Consider the following 15,888-nt stretch of genomic DNA (forward strand, 5'->3'; position numbering starts at 1 on the left):
ATTGTCCTGTGTTCACTGCCCCCCAGATTTGACTGGGAGCTATTATGGACTGAATGGTTTGTGTCTCCCGAAAATTCACGTGTTGAAATCTTAACTTCCAATATGATGATATTAGGAGGTGGGGCCTTTGGGAGGTAATTAGGTCACAAGAGTGGAGCCCTCACCACGCACTTAGTGCCTTTATAAGAAGAGACAGGAGGAGCTCTCTCTCTCTTCCTCTCTGCCTCGCCCCCGGCCCCCTCTTCTCTCCTCGCCACATGAGGATACACTGAGAAATGACTGTCTGCAAACCAGCAAGCTCGTCCTCACCAGACATGATCTGTGGGGACCTCAGTCATGGACCTTCCAGCCTGCAGAACTGTGAGAAGTAAATATCTGTTGTTTAAGACCCCAGTCTGTGCTACATTTGTTACTGTAGTCCAAACTGACTGACAGGGGTGCTGATTGATAAAATCCAGAGTAAAAGATACTCTTATTCAGAAACCTGGCCTTTTGAGGAGTAAAGCTCATTTATTTCTCCTTACCTCTCCCTTACTGCCTTCTTGGGCACCCCAAGTGTCTCTAATTGCAAGTTGATTCTGGCCTCTAGAAAGCCCAGCCAAGCTTCACCACCCAGCCCAGTAAGCCTGGCTCTGCAGGGAGCTAGGATGTTGCTGAAGGCCTGGGAGTCTAGACTTCTCCTGCAGGGTTTGTGGGTTTACAAACACAGAGGCCCACGCAAGGCATCTGGCCCTCAGGTGCCGGCTCTCTTCCCTCCGGGAGAGCTGGGTGTATTTTCACGGAAATCTAAATCATATGTTTCTGTTTCACTGACACCAAATTCGTTAGCAATGTTGATTCCTTGCGAGCTTTTGAAGTTATGAGAGCCTCATGGATGGATTCCACAAATGTTTATTTTTGTGCTTTCCTTCTCAAACTAGCTTTAGAAATGTGCAGGCTTCATTTTCTCATAGCCAGTGACCCTGGGGCGGAAGAGACTGGGGTCTGCGTGTTGGAGGCCCAGGGACTTCTCCACTCTTCTGATGTGAATGAGCTCCTGATGTCTTGTCTCCTCCTCGAGCCTTCTTCCTGCTCCCTGTCCTCACCGTGATCGGCCCCTGGGAATTGGTATGAAGAATTGGTGAGGGCTGCTGTGTCCCTCTGGGAGGGTCTGGGTCTAAACTTCTCATCCTGGAGAATGTTTTTCTCCTGAATACGAAAAGTGAGAACGTGCTCCAGGCAATTTCTAGAGCTGATCCAAACAACTCACAGTGGGTCGCACCAGGAGGTGAACTATCGTGAAAACTTGGCCAGCAGCTCCCTGTGAGCCCCTGGGGCCAAGGGCTGTGCCTAACCGACCTTCCTGTTCTACTAGGTCCACACAGTGCCTGGCATGTTGCAGCGCTTGACGTTTAAAGAATAAGCAGGTGTCTACTCAGTAGTTAAGAGAGATCCATATAAACATATGTGACTAAAATACATATTCATACATGTGTTCATACATGTTAATCTCTCAAATTAGCATGACCCAGTAAGCCCCCATCCTACAATGAATCAAGGTGGATTTTTTCCCTTCTACTATTTAGGAAAAAAAGGACTTTCTCCGCTGTAACGCATCTATCATCTGAATGTTTGTAAACATCCCTCTCACCCCCAAATTCCCATGTTGAAAATCTAATGCCCAAGGTGATGGTATTTGGACGTGGAGCCTTTGGGAGGTGATGAGGTCATGCCGGTGGAGCCCTCATGAGTGGAATCAGTGCCCTTATCAAAGGGGCCCCAGAGAATTAGCTTGCCTCTTCCTCCATGTGATGATACAACAAGAAATCTGAAACATGGAAGATGGCCTTCACCTGACCACGCTGGCACCCTGATCTCAGACTTCAAGCCTCCAGACTGTGAGAAATAAATTTCTGTTGTTTAAAAGCCACCCAATCTGTGGTATTTTGTTATGGCAGCCCAAACAGATGAATGCTTAGTATAAAACCAACCTTAATTATATAAATATGCAGGGTTTGTCAAAGTGAGAAAAGCTGAGCTAATTAGAGTCATGCTCGCTGCTGCAACAGACACTGAACTTGCAGAAGTTTAACACGGTAGCATTCTCTCACTCACATAACAGCACTGGCAGGGGGAGAGGTCAGCCAGGCAGCCTCCTGAGTCCCAGGTGATGGAGGCTTCGCCATCTTCAACTTCCTGGGGGTGACCTACGTTCCAGACAAGAAGACAAAGAGCATGGAGGAGTCCTATCAACTTTTCCGAGCAGCCCAAGAAGTGGCTTCGCTCCTGTGAACACGCCATCAGTAAGCTCCATCCCATGGTGGCAGCCAGGTGCATGAATGTGGTCCCCTGGCTGAGCAGTCACTTCCCAGAGACAGCTCTACTTAGGGAAAGGGAGTGTGAATTTGAGAGGGGCAACTGTCTCTTCCACAAAAGGCAAGAAAAGTTCAGCCTAAATTTCTAAAAGGGATGGAGAGACAGATCCCACCTCCAGCATTAAGAAGTCATAAAGACAAGGGCTTGGGAATGGATTGTCCCCAAATACAGACCTCCTTCCACCCTCCCCTAGCACCCTCGGCCTCACAAACACGGTGAAGCAACAGAGAGCACAGGAATCCATCCCTGGGGAGCGAGGGGGTGTATGTGTGTGGGAGAAGCTTCCTTCCAGGATGCAATGTCTCACGCTCAATGTTTCTATTTAATAACGTTAAGCACTATCTGTAGCATATTGTTTTCTCTTTATTGCTAGGAAATGTTTTTTAAGCTAGTGAAAATGCAGAGGGTAAAGTAAAACTGCTATAGGCCTGACTCTTCAAAATGACTTTCAGTGACTCCCTCTACGTCGAAGTGGATCTTTAAGCCCAGAGACTCGGAGCTGGTTAAATATTTGACGGAGGTGGTAACCACAGGTGGTGGCTGTCATGGTGGTTATTAGACTGCAACAAACGCCCTTCTGCTTCCTAAGTGGGTTCTTCTTCTTCATACACAGATGTCAGATAACCTGTGGAAGATGCAGCAGAGACACAGAGCTCACATGTGGCCAAGTCTATTAGGGACCATGATGATAACGATTTGAATAATGACAGGAGGTGACTTCCATTGTGCACCTGCCAAGCGTCAGGTGCTAACTTCATGACTTTACAGAGATAGGCTATTTGTATCTTCGTCAGTTAAGTACTCAAGATCATTTTACAGATGGGGAAGTGGAGGTACAGAGAGATTAAGTAATCTGCTCCAGGTTACACAGCAAAGAAAGCATGACCCCACTCCTCACCCATTTCCCACGAATGGTCAACAACATCACAGTAATAATGCCCATTGCAGTGGGATGACAGGAAGAAAAAGCTCAAGCAATGACAGGCATCTGGCAGCAGCAAAATACAGATTCTGTTCTACCACATTACATTTTTCTTTGCTTGCTTTCAAGAGTTTGGTACCATGGATACTTTATACATTATAGAATATCCTAAATGCTTTTAGAAGCAACTGGTTTTTTCCCCCCAATCTGAGGGAATGAGCTAGTTAGTGGGAAGAGACCAAGTGGTAGCTGTTTGCTATCATTTTCTGGAGATAAAAGAATAAATTTATTTGGAGCAGTAGGGACCCAAAGTTTAGGGCAGGGCACAAAAATGTATATACCTTTAATAATAAAACACTCAAGAAACCAGGAATGGAAGTGAACTTCATCAACCTGATAAAGAGCATCTGTGAAAAACTCACAGCTGGTGGAGAGGGTATAGCTCAAGTGGTAGAGAGAGTGCCTAGCATGAACGAGGCCCTGGGTTCAATCCCCAGTACCTCCATTTAAAAAATGATTAAATAAATAAACCTAATTACCTCCAACACCCCTACCCCAGGGGAGCGGGGGGAGAAAATCTCACAGCTAATATCATACTTAATGGTGAATGACTGAAAGCTTTCATCCTTAGATCAGGAACAAGACAAAGATGTCTGCTCTTACCACTTCTCTTAAACATTGTACTGGTGGTTCTAGACAAGGCAATTAGACCAGAAAATCCAGCCTGGAAAGGAAGAAGTAAAACTATCTCTACTTGCAGATGACATGATAATGTGTATACAAAAACCTAAGGAATCCACTGAAAAACTATTGGAACTGATGAACAAGTTCATCAAGGTTTCAGGATACAAAATAAATATATAAAAATAATTGTATCTGTATAAACTAGTAATCAGCACTCCAAAAATGAAATTAAGAAGACAATTCCATTTACAATAGCATCAAAAAAGAAGAATAAAACACTTGGGAATACATTTAACAAAAGAGGTGCACACTTGTACACTGAAAACTATGAAACAGCAGTGAAAGAAATTAAAGAAGATCTAAATAAATGGAAAGTCATCCCAGGTTCATGAATTGGAAGATGTACATTGTTAAGATAGCAATACTCTGGTCTATTGGTTCAATGCAATCCTTGCCAGAATCCGAGCCACCTTTTTTGTGTCTAAGACAAACTGATCTTACAATTTATATGGAAATGAAAGGGGCCTAGAACAACCAAAACTAATCTTGAAAAAAAAAATAAGGTTGAATGACTTACACTTCCTAACTTATAACTTACTATAAATCTACAGTAATCAAGACAGGGTAGTACTAGCATAAGATAGCTATTATACATCTATGGAATAGAATTGAGAGTTTAGAAAAAAACCCTTTACATTTGTGGCCAATTGATTTTTCACAAAGATTCCATGAAAATTCAATGGGGGAGAGTGGCCAAGATGGTGGAGTAGAAGGACGCTCTTAGCTCACCTTCTCCCATGAATACAGGAAGACAGACATCCAAGGACCATCCAGCCAGTCAGAACACCAGCTGAACTTTGACAGAACTTCGCCTCCTTCAAAAGAAAATTCAGTGGAGAACAGTTGTTTCAATAAGTGGTGCTAGGACAACTGGGCAGTCACGTGCAAAAGGATGAAGCTGGACCCTACCTACCCCCAAATTAATCCAAAATGTAAGAGCTAAGATTATAAAACTCTCAAAAGAAAGCAAAAGAGTAAATCTTCTTGGCCTTGAATGAAGCAATGAATGGCTTCCTAGATATGACACCAAAAATACAAACAGTAAAGAAAAAAATGGATAAACTGGACATTACTCAAACTAAAAACTTTTAGGGTTCAAAAGACTCCATGAAGAAATTGAAAAGACAACCCACAGAATGGGAGAAAATATTTGCAAATTATAAATCTGATAAGGAATCTGTATCCAGAAGATATAAAGAACTCTTGCAACTTAACAATACAAAGACAAATAAGCCAATTTTTAAAAGGGCCAAGGATTTGACTGCATATTTCTCCTAAGAAGATACACAAAAGGCCAAGAAGCACATGAAAAGATTCTTAAGATAGTAGTCATTAGGGAAATGCAAATCAAAACCACAATAAGATACCACTTCACAACCATTAGGATGGTTAGCATTAAAAAGACAGTCGATAAGAAATATTATTGCAGATGTGGAGAAGCCGGGACCCTCATAATTGCTGGTGGGAACGTGGAAATACTGCAGCTTCTTTGGAAAACAGATTGGCAGATCCTCAAAACATTTAACATAGATTTACCATATGACGTGGCAATCCTACTCCTGGATATGTCTGTACTAAAGTTCTACATGAATGTTTGAAGCAGCATTATTCATAATAGTGAAAAAGTGGCAACCACCCAAATGCTCAGCTGCTGACTGGATAAATGTTACAACACGGATGGGCTTTGAAAACCTTCTGCCACCTTAAAGCAGCTAGTCACAGACACCACATGTTACGAGACGTGTAGAAGAGACAGACCTATAAAGACAAAGAGGGTTAGTGTATGTTAGGGTCGGAGGGAGGGAGGGATGGGGAGACACTGCTAATGGAGATGGGGTTTCTTCCAGGGGCGATGAAAGTGTTCTGGAATTACCAGTCATGTTTGCACATAACTATGTGAATACCCTCAAGACCACTGGTTGTACACTTAAAAAATGAAAAAACAATAAAATAAAATTTTAAAAAGTATTTCATTTGAAACTATTAGATATTCCATAGGGGAGGGGATAAGGTGGTATAGACAGCAGTTGCTAATGGAGTCTAAGTCCTTTGGATTATTCTGTTCCTTAAAATACTTGCCTGAGGACTTCTCAGATTTGTTTAAGACAACGGTGTCCAGGGGAACCCTTCCATTTGCCATTATTTTCTCACGTTTCCCAAGTGGCCCTGCAGTTGACTGATGAATTGGACCTGATAGGACCTGACAACTTTTAAATTTTACTTGGGAAAAAACTCATGTTTTTACTGTGAACAAGAGTGCAAGCTGGAAGGTGCTCTGGCACCAATGGGGAATGACCCATCTACTAGATAAACCATAACTATGAAATTGATGTTAATCAAATCATCTAGTCTAGTTATCTCATTTTGCAGAAAGGGAATTTTTTAAGTCTTTCATTCTCCACCAAATATTTACATTAATTAAAATAATAGGAATGAATGCTTTTTAAATTCTCAAGACGGGAGGAGAAAGCATCACTGAAGGCAAAGTATCAGTATGTTATATTAGGACATTCACAAACACATTTCTAACTTAATTTTAAAATGTTGATGTCTCCCCTGAGGACAGTTTAATGAAGTAGGTCAGGATTCTTATTTTAGAGGCAAGAAAATAGGGCCAAGGGAGAATGTGTTCCTGGCTGCAGGCTGAGGCCCGAAGCTCAGGCCTGAATGTGTGTCCCTGGGGCAGGTTTTGTCCAGCGTGCCCCAAATCAGAGGGCCCAAGACCCTGCTCGGACAACATCATCTGACCGCGAAGGCTCATCCCCTCCGAGCACGAGCTAAGAGCCACGGGGTGGCTGGGTAATGGGAGCAGCACTGGACCCCAGAAGACCTGCACTCTGCTCTCAGCATCACACAAAGAAGTGCTGTATCAGGAACGTCACTTCATGTTTTTCAGTCTCTGTTTCCTCGTCTGTCAAGCGGGGAAAAAAAGGTTTGACTCTTCCCACCTCTCCAGGTGGTTGAGGATCAAAGACGAGACTGGTGTGGAAAGTGGGGAGGCGCAGGCAAACCTAAGCCAGCACCACCACCAGTGTGCTTCACCCACCACAACAATGGGAACCAGCATCACCACCCAAAGCCGACCTGCCCTTCTGTGGCCTACGTTGCCCACTTCACAAAAGCCACGTAGTTATAAACCGAGATGCACCCTGTATGATGAGGGGCAGATGGAGAACCAGTCAGGCCTGCATTTACCCAACAAGAAGCTAGCCTCGTGGGCAGAGGTTTGACTTATGGATGATGGCTGGTACTATCTTCTCGCCACTCACTCAATCATGCCATTACCAAATCTGTGAGGATGGAGATTCAAATGTGTTTCTTCTCCTGGAGTTGGGCAAAGACCTCCCCAAAACTACAAACTGAAAAAACAGCCTTTCAGTAGCTGAAAAGTTTCCTCCGAATCTGTAAAACCCGTGTGCCAGAAGATTTCTGTGGGGTCTCAGCAGAATCCACATCGTTCTTCAGAAATAACAGAGCGGTGTGGTCCTACTGTCTAGCTGGCCACCACCGGGGGTGTCCAGAGGGGACTTTGCTGTTTTTCTGAGTTCTGGTTTGGGACTTAGCCAGGACTTCGCAGCAGACCACATCCTTTCTATCTGACCCAAAGACATCTCAGTGCTACTAATAACAAGTGTGATTTATTTGGCACCTGCTATGGACAAGTCACTTTTAACAGTTTATTCTCAGCTTCATAAAAGCCTGCCTAGTGGCAATATCACACCCATTTTACAGAACAGGAAACCGAGGAGTGGCAGGATTCAAGCCCACGACACCTGCCATCTGAATCTGTTGTAGTCTTCCCACCCCACCACGTGCTGCCCAGCACCCCTGTGAGTCATCTCAGGGCTGCCAACCCTTTCTAGCTCCTTCTCCCCGAGTCAGACTTAGTGACTTACTTGTAGCAAACAGAATGTGATGGAAGGGTCACTATATCACTTGGGGAAAGCACAGCAAAACCCTCCTTGCTCTCTCCTGGATCATTTGCTCTGGGGGAAGCCAACTGTCATCTCATCCCGACACTCAAGCAGCCCTCTCCAGAGGTCCACATGACGAGGAGCTGGGCCTCCTGCCAAAACCCACTGAGAGGGAGCTACCGTGGAAACCCAGTCAAGCCCAAGGTGACTGCAGTCCCAGCCAACATCCTGACCACAACCTGGGACAGACCCCAGGCCGGAACCACTCAGCCAAGTGCTGGATGACCTGGCAAGCATTGTGAGATCATAAATATTTATTGTTGTTTTAAGGCACTAAACTCTGGGGTAATCTGTTACATGGTGACAGATAACTAGGGCAATCTCCTAAGATGATCTGATAATTTTCTTATATTTTTCTATCCTGCAGAACTTTCCCTTTTTTTTGATTTCCTGGGAGATTTCCTTGATTTTATCTTCCAGCCTCTTTTTATAAAAAATTTTTTATTGAAGTGTAGTTGATTTACAATGTTAGTTTCTGGTGTATCTGCCAGCCTCTTTTAATTTCTCTTGGCATATTTCTAATTCCAAAGGTTCTTTCTTGAGCCCTGGTGGCTTCTTTTTTTGCACATAATATGTTGTTGTTTTAAGGATCGTCTCTCTTCTCTCTGAAGATGTTAATGATTTTTTGATATCCCCCCCATTCTTTGTATTGTCTCTGATTCTTCTGAGTTCCTTTCTTTTCTGTTTCTCTCTCATGTTAGAAGTTGTCCTCAAACATCTGCTGAGCCTTCCTTGTCTGATCGTGTGCAGGAGAGAGGCAGTAGGAAGGGCGCTGGAAGCTCTATGAACTCTCTTCGTGAGGTCTGGGGTTTGCCAATGAGTGACTTCACTACAGGATAGCAGGTGGACCACGGCCTCTTATTGTAAACACCCCGACATCAATATTTAATGCTCTTTTCTCCGGTTTAGGTCTTTGAAGACGGGTCCTCCAGTCTCCTGCCTTGGGGGTACCCTGGCTGTATGGTAAACATAGTGGTTTGAAAATTAGACACAGCACTACTCAGAGAGCCAGGAAATACAGCTCATTTTCTGTCACTGATCCAATCCTGCGTCTCTGGCCTCTAACGCTATTTTGCAGAAAGAAAACAAAACTTCTCTGGTTTTTCCAGTTTAAGATGTCCCATTCAGGTCAGTTTCTTTGGATAAATGTTCCAGTTTCCAGTTCTCCTCCCTCAGCGCCTTCCTGAGACTGAGCCTGGATTTCTAGGAGAAGGGCTGGGGCGGGGGCAGGGGATAAAGGTTTTGGAGCCACGTGCTGCCCTCTGCACCCTCACTGCCCCTGAGGAAGACCGGCAGGTCTGGATCCGTCCCAGGCCTGCTGTCTGCTGAGGAGAGCTCCAGCCCCTCATGGGACATGGCTAAATAAGAACCTTCTCCCAGATGCTGGCAGAAGCCCCCAAGCCAGGCAAGCATGAACCCTGATGTTCTGCACTTTCCATTCAATCCACTTAACATGCCTGGTTCCAGCATTTCAGTGCAGGATAATGAAAACAGACCACAAGCATCTGCCTATTTCCCCTAGCTCAGTTTCCCACTCTCTCTCTCTCTCCTCCAGAAATGGCAAGGGATTTCCATTATCTCTGGCAGCTCAAAGACCTTCCCTGACTCCCACATTCTTCCAGACTTCGGTTCCCTTCCCTCTCCCTTTTCACATTGGGGCCACGATGGTGATCGATTACCAGGAGCTTTCCTGAAGAACAGCCCCCCATCAAACATTTGCAAAATGTTTTCCATATAATACTGCCCAGGCTGGAAAGTGAGCATCCTTAGAGATAAAGCTTTGTGACTGGCATGGAATTGCTGGGCCCAGGGACATGAATGGTGTAGAGGCTCTGGGTGCATATTGTCAAATGTTGAGGGGGCGTAACATAATAAGCCAATATCCTCCATTATAACCATGGGGTGAACGTCATTTGATTCACAGAAGAGAGCACAGATTTGAGCAAGATTCTAAACCTGTCCAGAGAGAAGCTAGCGCAGGGTGTCCGGTCTCAGGGGAGGGGAGAGGAGAGAGGGGAGGAGCTCGGCCACCGGGAAACTCAGCAGTCAAGACCTGGGCTGTGGCAGAAACCTGGAGTTTAGGAAGGAGAATCCGAGGACACAAGAAGTGTCAAGACAGCTAAAGTGACAGGTGGGCATAATTTTAGTCTCAGTCACCACTAGGGAAATTGCCAGAAACTACAGCCCAAAGTGAATATGAATTTTGGACTCACATCCTGAAACAAAGCTCTTCTGAGTTACTTAAGAGAAAAAATTTGAGGTTAAAAAATAAAACCAAAAACCCAACAACTTCTTGTCTGAAGCTCTGGTCATTTTGTTCCTTAAGCCTTTTCCCAGAAGTGGTTTTGGAAACCATTAAGCCTTAGGCTCACTGTTACAGCAGGCCTGATTTCCAGTCTGTCACCCCAGCTTCTGCAACTTCCCAAAGTTATCAAAGAATCTGTGTGCTTTTCTTAAGCGATACTGATGGGCTAGGGGAGAAAATCCTGTCTCCTTGATTCGGTCAACTTGGAGGATTTCTTACTCTTTGACAAGAAACTGACTTTAAACTGACTTTAAGCCTCAGACCACTTTGGGGAAACCCAAATGCACCACTGGAAAGAAATAAAATCAGAATCTCTGGAGCGGGGCTCAAGTATCAATAGTTTTTAAATGCTCCTATGTATATGTATTGTGTGTGTGTGTGTGTGTGAGTGTGTGAGTGTGTGTATATATATTTTGTCTTAATTAATAGACATTTTAAAAGATGTTTTAGGTTTACAGAAAAATTGAATGGACAGTACAGCGAGTTCCCATATACCCCCTTCTCACTCCCTCCAGTTTCCCCTGCTATTAACATCTTGCTAGTCTGGTATATTTGTAATAATTGATGAGCCAGTATTGATACATTAACTAAAGTCCATATTTACATTAGGGTTCACTCCTAGTGTTATAAATTCTATAGGTTTTGACAAAATATAAAATGAATATAAAATGACCAGTATCCATCAGTATAGATCATAGAGTAGTTTCACTGCCCTAAAAATGCCCTGTGCCCCACCTATGCCTCTGTCTCTCCTTCCATCCCCCAGAACCTCTCTATAGTTTTGCCTTTTCCAGAGGGTCATCGAGCTGGAATCATATAGTATGTAGCTTCTGACATGGGATTCTTTCACTTAGAACATGTATTTAAGGTCCCTCCATGTCTTTTCATAGCTTGATAGCTCATTTCTTTTCATATGTGAATAGTCTATCTTACATGCCTCAATGGTATCCCAGTGTATGGAAGTACTACAATTTATCCATCTGGCTACTGAAGCACATCATGGTTGCTTCTGAGTTTCAGTAATTACAAATAACATAAGCGACCATGAACATTCACGTCTCGCTTTCTATGTAGATGTAAAATTTCAACTCATCTGGGTGATTGCCAAGGGCTGTGATTGCTGGATCACATGTTAAGAGCATGTTTAGTTTTGTAAGAAACAGCCCAACTGTCTTCCAAAGTGGCTGTACCATTTTGCATTCCCACTGACACTGAATGACAGTTCCTGTTGCTCCACATCCTCGCCAGCATTTGGTGCTGTCAGTGTTTTAGACTGTTGCCATCCCGATAAATGTGTATAGTGGTATCTCATTGTGGTTTAACTTGTGAGTTCCTGATGACACATGGTGCTAAGCATCTTTTCACACACTGTGTTGGCATCTGTGTATCTTCTCCAGTGAGGTTTCTTTTCAGATCTTTTGCCCTCTTTTAAATTGGGTTGTTTCCTTATTGCTGGGTTTTAGAAGTGCTTTATATATTCCGGATACTTTTGATTCTCTGAATAGTGCAAAAAAACAGCAAAGGTCAAGATCAGATATTTTTAATTTTAATAAAGTCCAACTTATCCACTTTTTTTTCCCTTGAAACATACCATCAGGGTTGAGATCCACAGAGTAACTGTGGCCTGGATGCATATTTATTTTACCATTGGTCTCGAAGGCTGTTTCCCTGGGAAATTCAGCTCTATGGATCATGAAATAACTAGGAAACACCCTACCGTATCCCCACTGCAGATGTCTGCCTGAAATGCACACGAAGTCATGAGAAAGGGAAATGGTCAGGTTGATCTGGGTTCACACCTTCCAAGGTGGGGAGCCTGGGCAGTCATATGAAGGGGCCACAGGATGGAAGACGGAGGAAGAACATGGGAATAGAGCCCCTGGTTTGGAATGTTTGTCAGCAGTGCTGCAGGCCGAGGCCTCTGCCATTCGTAGCCATTAACATGTGCCGTGTCTTCCACAGTTTGAGTGGAATTTGTACCCTTTTTCCCTCATGAGCTTGCTGTCTCTTCCACAAGCTGGAATTCATCAAGAGACTCATGATTTCTTTTTAAATTACTTTTTTAAAAAGTCCAATCTATAGGACTATTTCACCATGATGATAGAGTAGGAGTAGGAGCTGTGCTTACAGGTGTCAAGAGTAAAGTGATTTTAACAGAAAGAAGAATGAAACAGAAAAGGAGAATAAAGATTTGGGCCCTCCTTCTTTCAGCTGTAATGTGGCTCCCTAATCTCTCCCAGCTGCCAGGACTCACCGAGCAGAGGGGAGCCTCTGTGGGGCCAGAGTTCCTTGACTTGCAACAGCAGCCCGGACACAGCCCAGTCCTGGGAGGAGACCTTTGTCTGCTGCAGGAATGGGTCACCTCTCTTCAGTCTTGGTGACGCCCTGCTGGTGACCATCATGCCTTCTCTCCTGGTCACTCAGTGCTGAGGAGAGATCTCTGGGATCTCTGAACACTCTCTGAACTGCTATGTGTGATGATCGCCTGAGAGATTAGGCTGTCTTGGGGAGAAATGCATCATGGGAGCAAAGCGGGAAGCAAATGAAAGGTGGTTAGACAGCCTATGAACTCACTTACAAGGCGGCTGCCATGGGGAGGGTATAGCTCAGTGGCAGAGTGCATGTTTAGCATGCACGAGGTCCTGGGTTCACAGTGTCTTCCTTAAAAATAAATCTAGCTACCTCCCTGCCCCTGGCAAAAAAAAAAAAAGTATATATTAAAAGAATAGAGGTGACTGTGACAGAGTCAGCTAGACCACTTACAATCATCTTTACTCTTCATACTGTGGTAAAATAAATATAGCAAGAGTTGTAGCATTTCACTGTTCTTATGTGACCGGTCGGTGACAGTAAGTTCATTCACGCTGTTCTGCAACTTTTACCATCATTCATCTCCAGGATTTTCTCTTCATCCCAAACGGAACCTCTGTACTCACTGGATACTAACTCCACATCTGCCCCTCTCTCAGCCCCTGGCAACCACCATTCTACTTCCTGTTTGTATGAATTTGCCTACACTGGGCACCACACAGAAATAGAATCATACAGTATTTGCTCTTTTGTGTCTGGTTGCACTTAGCCTTATGTCTTCAAGGTTGAATTTGAATCTTTTTTAAGACAACAATATTTCATAACATGGATATATCATATTTCATTTATCCATTCATCCACTAACAGACATTTAACTATTGTGAATAATGCTATAAACATGCGGGTACAAATACCTTTTCGAGCCCCTGCTTTCAGTTCTTCTGGTGTTTACTTAGGACTGGAATTGCTGGATCATAGAGTAATCCTACAATTAGATTTTTGAGAAATGACCATAATAGTTTTCACAGCAGCTTCTCCATTTTATATCAGCACCAGCAATGCACAAAGGTTCCAATTTCTTCACATCCACATGAACACTTTTTTTTTAATTGACGTTTAGTAACAACAAGGTCTAACACTTGTTTTTTCAGTTTGTTTTTTGAAAATATCAACCCCAATGGGTAAGAGGTGGTATCTCATTATGGGTTGATTTGCATTTCCCTAATGATTAGCAATGTTGAATATCTTTTCATGTGCCGTTGTATGCTTATTTGGAGAAATATCTATACAAGTTTTTTGCCCATTTTTGTATTGGGTTGTTAGATTTTGTTTCTTTAAGTCTTCTTTAATTTCCTTCATCAATGTTTTCTGTGTATAATTCTTTCACCACCTTGGTTAGGTATTTTATTACTTTGGGTGCTATTTTAAAGGGGATTATTTCTTCAATTTCGTTTTCTGTTGATTCATCATTAATGTAAAGAAATGCAACTGGTTTTTGAACATTAATCTTGTAACCTGCTACCTTGCTGAATTCTTTGATTATTTCTAGTAGTTCTTGTGCAGACCTTTTAGGGTTTTCTATATATAGTAACATGTTGTCGGCATATAGTGACACTTTTACCTCTTCTTTTCCAATTTGGATCCCTTTTATTTCTCTCTCTTGCCTAATTGCTGTGGCTAGGACTTCCAAGACTATGTTGAATAGGAGTGGTGATAGTGGGCATCCTTGTCTTGTCTCAGATTTTACTGGGAAGCTTTTGAGTTTTTCACCATTGAGTACTATGCTGGCTGTAGGTTTGTCATTATAGCTTTTATTACGTTGAAACTAGAAATCAACTACAGAGAAACCAAGGAGAAAAAAAGGAAAGCATGGAGATTAAACAACACACTATTAAAAAACGAATGGGTCAACGATAAAATCAAAGTAGAAATTAAAAAACTACCTTGAGACAAATGAAAATGAAAACACAACCACACAAAATTATGGGACACAGCAAAGGCAGTGCTAAGAGAGAAGTTTATAGTGATACAGGCCTTCCTCAAAAACAGAACAATCTCAAATAAACAATCTAACCCACCAGCTTAAAGAGTTAGAAAAAGAAGAGTGAAAAACCCCAAAAGGCAGCAGAAGGAAGGAAATAATAAAGATCAGGGAGGAAATAAATAAAATAGAGATTTTAAAAACCATAGAAAAAAATCAATCAAACCAAAAGCTGGTTTTTTGAAAAAGTAAATAAAATCAACAAACCTCTGGCCAAACTCACAAGAAAAAAGAGAGAGCACAAATTAGCAAAATAAGAAAGGAAAATGGAGAAATTACAACAAATAACATAGAAATACTGAATATCATATGAGAATATTATGAAAAGCTATATGGAACCAAAATGGATAACCTAGAGGAGATGGACAAATTTCTGGAAACATGCAGTCCACCAAGACTGAACCAAGATGAAACTAACCACTTGAACAAATCGATCACTAGAAATGAAATTGAATTAGCAATAAAAAACCTCCCTACAAATAAAAGTCCAGGACCTGACGGCTTCACTGGGGAATTCTACCAAACATATAAAGAAGAACTCGTACCAATCCTTCTTAAATTCTAGTCTGCTTTGTACAGTCTTTAGATCAGTTCTCATCTCAGCCATGAGTTTACCAATTCTACTTGGCTCTTCTTTATAGCTTCAATTTCATTTTTGACACATTTTATATCTCTAAACACTATCTCTTTTAGTTCCTTCAGTACTTTGATCACTCCTTTTTTGAAATCTTGATCTAGTAGGCCATCTATTTCATTGGTCATTCTTTCAGGGAATTTCTCTTGCTCTTTTAATTGGGAATAGTTCCTTTTCTTCTTCATCTTGCTCATATCTCTCTGGCGCTGTGGCTTATGGAGTATCAGTTATCTATTGTGGTCCTTAAGGAGTTTATTTATTTATCTATCTAACACCTATGCAGGAATAAAGCTTAAAAAAAAGAGAGAGAAAAGAATTTTAAAAGAAGGGAGAAAAAAAGATTTGAAAACAGTGTATAATCAATAATAGGAGAGCAATTTAAATCAGACTAACAATTGAGTTGAGACGTCTTTTTAAAAGTCCTTAAAAAAGGAAAAAAGATCAAAAAAACATTTGAAACCTGTGTATAATCAATAACAGGATATCAAAACCAAAAGAAATGAAAGTGAAATCAGGTGGTTTTTTAAAATAATAATAATACTTTAAAAGAAAAATTTTAAAGGGAGTAAAACTAGAAGCATATACAATTGTTTAGAAAGTAGA

The 15,888-nt window shown here is 42.3% G+C and overlaps 1 protein-coding gene and 1 long non-coding RNA gene across 2 annotated transcripts in view; one reads left to right on the plus strand and one right to left on the minus strand.

The window, feature by feature from the left end:
- The window catches only part of FAM107B (family with sequence similarity 107 member B), a 187,504-nt gene that overhangs the window by 42,896 nt on the left and 128,720 nt on the right, over positions 1 to 15,888 (plus strand). The gene's annotated exons all lie outside the window — the stretch shown is intronic.
- On the minus strand, positions 2,699 to 8,151 carry LOC140691588 (uncharacterized). The gene is made up of 2 exons (XR_012067342.1): positions 7,918 to 8,151; positions 2,699 to 2,980 (listed from the first exon to the last, which is right to left on the minus strand). It is a non-coding gene; the product is annotated as an uncharacterized lncRNA (long non-coding RNA).

The sequence above is a fragment of the Vicugna pacos genome, chromosome 35, assembly GCF_048564905.1.
Source record: "Vicugna pacos chromosome 35, VicPac4, whole genome shotgun sequence".
Lineage (NCBI taxonomy): Eukaryota > Metazoa > Chordata > Mammalia > Artiodactyla > Camelidae > Vicugna > Vicugna pacos.